The sequence below is a fragment of the Magnolia sinica genome, chromosome 18, assembly GCF_029962835.1.
Source record: "Magnolia sinica isolate HGM2019 chromosome 18, MsV1, whole genome shotgun sequence".
In the NCBI taxonomy this organism is placed as follows: Eukaryota; Viridiplantae; Streptophyta; class Magnoliopsida; order Magnoliales; family Magnoliaceae; genus Magnolia; species Magnolia sinica.
Window position 1 is genome coordinate 7,700,976 of NC_080590.1, and position 6,000 is coordinate 7,706,975.

Below are 6,000 nucleotides of genomic sequence, written 5' to 3' on the forward strand. Positions count from 1 at the left end.
AAATTCATTTATATAAAGGTAAATTATTAAAAATATAATATGTTCAATTAAGTCATGAATTTTTTTAGTCAGATGTAATATAGTATATGCAAATAGATTTTATTATTTTATATCAGAATTGTTGAATTTAACTTAGAATTATTTTTAGTAAAAAATAGAATTAATAACTTAAATTAATTTGTAAATTTTAAGCCTTGTTTAATATATGTATTTAATTTCATAAGTAATAATTAATTTAATTAAATTAATTTAGATCGAGTGAAATTTCAAATATTAAAATAATTTTTTAATTTAATTTAAAGTAAAGTGGTTACAATTAAATTGTTAACAAGCAGTTAAATGAAAATTTTAATTTTTAGAGTTTGAGAATTAATATTAATTATATTAATTGGGAATTAAAAATTATTATTATTATTACTTTTATTTTTGTTGTAAGAATTAAATTAATGTAAATCTAAATTTAAGGTGACTTTGAAGGCTTTAAAAATAATTAATTATAATTCAAAATTTTAGTTATTTGGTAAGTATTATGAACTCTGACTTATATGATTTCTTAAATTAATTAAGTCAAAATTTAATATGATATTAATTCAAACTTCTAATTATTATTCTAATTTAAACTCTAGTTTAAGTTATAAAAATAAAATAATAATAGTAATAATAATAATTAAATATAAGGTACAACTAAACTTTTATAAATTAATAAATAGGAATTTAAATTTCGAATAAAATAAATTATTTACATTGCAAATAATTAAATAAATTTAAATTTTAAAATTTGAGACAAAATTGGTATTTCAGCATTTTCAGGAGTTCTTGTAAATTTTCCAGCACTATTACAGAAATCAACTTGATATTTTAACAAATTTCAGAAACTAAATTTTAATAATATCGAATTTATGTACCTCGTATGGAACCTGCATTATAGTGTAGAAATTTGATTTATTAAATTATTATTTATTTATTTTTATTGATTTTAGAATTGTTCATGTTACTCATGCTTCTCTATTGATTATTTAATTGTGAGAAAAAAAATATATAGTTGTATCAGTAAGTAGGGCGATTGTGTCCCTTGGGTGAGAGATCCTAAATTCAGCAAGTAGGGCAATCGTGTCCCTTGGGTGAAAAACCCTAGAACCGACTGGATCCTTTGGAGTCTCTTTTGTGTATTGCGTATGAATACAATTGTGTGCGTAGACATACGTCAGAGGTACAGCTGGAGCAGTAGTCTAACCAGCTAACGTATAAATGGGTCAATCACCATGAGGTACCAGTGTGTGGGCGTTAATGCAACATGACCATCCACTTGGGTACGGTGTTGTAAGAAATGATATAAATGTTATGAGTATTCATAGAAAATATCGCATGCATCGCATTTTCACAATTCTATTGCTTAAATTCATTATCTGTATTCTATTTTCCTCCATTGTTATAAAAATTTGATTTTATCTGAACATGTTAAATTTTGAAGAAGAAATGACCCTACTGGGTTGTTATGCTCACCCTATTATAAAAAAATGCACAGGTGCAGAGTTGGAATACTATGAGCAGGCGGGCCTCTACTATTAGTTTTATTTTCTAGAAAATTAGGTTTAGTTTTAATTCAATTCAGTTTTTTTTGTTAGTTAGGTTTAGTTTATGTTCAAATTTCGATATAGAAAGGGAAAACTATCAAGAAAGTTAAATTTAATAAACATTTCAGCTGTATTTTCTTTTAGATGACATTGAATATTTATTGAATTTAATTGAATCACGTGGATTATAATAAATATCATTATATTATAACTCACGAACCTTGGGATTCGGGTCCCAAAGACCTTATTCGGGTACTCGAATTTCGGGGCGTGACAATAAATACCAACTAGAGGTGGAACTCTGCATAGGAACATAATGGGCAAGGGTGTATATACACACAACTCACACCATAAACGGACCTCTGTAAGAGAATATATTAGGGAGGCATATTTGTTGCTTAGAAGATTCAAACACAAGACCTTATGCTTTGATACTAAGTTAAATAAACAATTTCTCTAAAAGCTCGAGTTGTTAGGCTCCTAAGATTCAAACACTTACCTTCGACTCCGATATCATATCAAATCACTTGTTGCTCTAAAAGCTCGAGCCGTTAAATGATGGTGTATTAATGAATATCAAGGAACTTTTACCGTAAGTTATTGCTCATTTGACATCCCACCCGGGTTGACAGGTTGATTAGATTAGACCATTTCAACCCTACCCCAAACCCCAATCTTAAATCCTAAGCTTAGAACCCAAGAAAACCAAACTCTAGGAACCCCGAGTCAATTCATAAAGTCATACCAAGCCAACTCGCTGAGTCAAACCCAATCAACCCACCAAACCAAAACTGACTCTATGCCAACTCTAAACCAAGTGTAAGCCCAAATCCATGGGCCCACCAGAAGTTTGAAGTAAATCTAACAAACAAGACCCAAAGCAATCAGATCTCCCACACATTTGCAGGAGGCCACTTGCCAGAGCAGGAGGTGAGTTGTGGCTTGGGTGGCGGCTTAATCGCCACTTGCCACATGGCACACTCCCTGCTTCGGCAGGGAGTCTCAAACGCATGTGAATTCGCCTTTTTCAAAGAGTAATTGTCTGGAGAGTGCAAAAAGACCTCTATGCCCCTCCAGCTAATCCAAAATCACTATCTTACCAGCCAATCCAACTGCCCAAATTACACCACGTGGCGATCTGAAATCTCAACCAGTTAACCCTATTCTAACCCGAAATTTATCAATAATTATAAAAGAACCGAGTTTGGAAGCTATAAATAGCCACCTCCCCTTCTCATTTGATGATCCAGGAATATTAGTAAATCCATCAAAAAAAATCCAGAGTCATCTGTTAAGCCCCTTAACCATCTAGTTATGTCATTCCTCCACCAAGGAAAGTAAGAGTAAAGTAAAGAATATATTATTGGCCCAACCTAATCTAGATATAGTCAAAGCCTCTAAAGCCAGCTAAGTTAAAACCCAAGCCACTCAATGTAATTCTTGCAACACCACTGTCCATCCAACAATCCAGTCCCTAGTTAGCTTTGCCAAACCTTGATGTTAGTATTGTGTAACATCTACTCACTTCTCATGTAATAATCCTAAATTTTGGTACATTATTAAAAAAAAAAACTAAATTAAATATTTAAAGATTTTATTTTTAAATAAAAAATAAGAATAAGTTAATAGTTGAGTTGATAAAGATATTCTTAGTTGAGAGAGGTTTAGGGATCGATTCTCAGAGTAATAATAATAATTTTTTTATATCAAATGTCATAAAAAATTCAAATTCAGGATAAGGGAAGATGTGCTCATTTCTGCTTAATAGAAGAAAAAAAAAAGAAGCTAAATAAGGGAGAGGAGATTTTAAGAAGGCTTGATCAGGTAAGTTCTAATCGTTAGATCTTTTAAATTTTTTATTATGTTGTTAATTTCTTCTTGATCTATATAATGGATGGTGTGGATCATCCACACGATCATCGATAGGTGTGTAGAGTCAATTTTAATAAAGTGATGTTTTTATGATTTCAGATCTAGTTAGTAATATTTTAGAAATAAATTAAATGGATGGAATCTGATTGTATTAAGATAGATGTGTACAGATCATATGATCCCTAAGGCTAAAATATACAACGACCCTAATTTTCAGATCAATCTGACCATTAGATGGGCTACATTAGTCAGATCTAGAAGTGTTTAATAATGGAATCTTAAATTTTTTCACAAGTGTTGGTATTACTTGCCGTAGAAGGTCGAGATGGGCCATTGGTGTATGTGTGGTTAGATCCACACCATTCATCCAATGTGTAGAGGAAAAATATGACAAGACCTCAAGAATCTGAATAATCTAATCATCCGATAGGCCACCCCGATCAAATAATTTCTGATCAATTTTATGATCTTAAAAAAGAAATAAAATATAGAAATATAAAATAGAAATTTTAATTATTTGATCATTTTGGAATTGGCACTTAGGATGTTAATCAAAGGTGAGCCCCACCATGTAATAAAAATATATGAATAATAATATTGTTGATATAATTGATAGGACCTTGGAATTCAAACAAACCTAATTACCCTATAGAGTATATACTACCAGACTAAGGTGAGTAACCCAACTTGTCTCATAATTCATTAAAATTAAAATAAATCGTTTGTGATTGTTTGATTGATTGATATACTGATTTGAGTATTTTGTTATGATAATTGTACGCTAAATTTATATATAAATATTCTTATCAAGACAACTATTCTAAATATAAAAATATGCATTTACATATCATCCATGATTCATTGCATTGCATAATGCATGGTCGATCCTAGGGGTTTTCCCTGGAAGAAATGTCGATCCTGGTAGAGCGTTACCAGATGCGGGCTATACCCAAGCCTACTGAAAGGTGGAAGCCTACCCAACGGGTGGATGCGGGTTGACGACCTCCAACCCAAGTAGATAGACGATCACCCCATTTGATGCGTTCATACATCATTTGCATCCATATCATTGCATATTCATTTTTATGTTATTTTAATTGCTATGATTATGAACCATGCTGGGTTATTTCACTAAGCCTGCCCAGCTTACCTTTTTATTGATGGAAAAATCGTACAGAGGAGCCATTAGCAGATGATGTGGTGCAAGAACCAGAGGGATGCACCGTACCTGAATAGGATCCATGTGAAACATGACCATACTTATCTGCAGATGAAGTGGCGGCATTAGACCATTTCTAATTACTTGTTAGCATAGTTTGATTAACATAAAATGCATATTGGTATTGATTTTGAGATTTTAAAAAATTATTTAGATTTATTTCATTGAAACAATGTTAGTATGGAATAAACATAATTATAATACGATGATATAATAAATAAATGATTTTTAAGGTTTATTTTATTTTAAGGGTTGTCAAGATTTTTATATGTCTGGTTGATTGGTACTAAGTGTTATGTATGTGTGATTAAAATTATGGTGGAACTTATACTGAATATGATTATCATCTCTGATTAAACTGATTAAGGAGTTAAATTAGTACACTTTGTGTACGAGTTACGAACTGAAACTCGAGTCTGAGGGTACACACTCTATACCCGAATTTCGGGGCGTGACATTTCAACCCGCCAACTTGCCTCATCAACATCGACATTGCATTACATAGCATTCAACACCCACTTAGTGCAAACAAATACTCTATGGCTTGTCAACATAGTTAGATCATGTCCATTAGAAACTCGTGCTAGTTGGTTTGTTGCTTTGGCAAGTGAGAAGTCAAGGTAAATTTATCTAGCACAAACCAAAGCTTGTTATAGGCATTGCGTTTAACACTGCATCACATATCATATACATCATACGCATCGCATCGCATCACATACATAACACTTAACACCTAATCAATACAAACATATGCTTTATGGATTGCCAACATAGTCAAATCCTACTAATAAAGAACTTGTGCTGATCGATTTGTCGCTTAGGCAGGTGGAGAAGTCATGGCAGATTTATCTAGCCCGAACTAAAGCTTGTTATAGGTTGCATTAAACATGACAATACACACACATTTGCATCAACAACATGTAAGAATCGGAACTAATTTTTGAAAGTTTATTTGATCATATGAAGTAGAGACCATTCATCAATACAGGTAGAGTGAATGCTTGACACCTTTTCCTCCATAATCATGGCCCTTTACTCTAAATATTCAGTCACCAATTAAAGAGACACTTCAACCATTCATCAATACAGGTAGAGTGAATGCTTGACACCTTTTCCTCCGTAATCATGGCCCCTTACTCTAAATATTTAGTCACCAATTAAGGAGACACTTTAGGATTGAGAATCTTCAAATCATCTCTCCTAATATTTTTAGGGAGTTTAACCGATCGTGAAGATGAAATAATTGGTTAGTGGATATTCTTATCTAATATAACTTCCTACACAATTATAGAAAAGCAAGTTATTACTCGGATAACAGTTGATCCCCTCTTATGC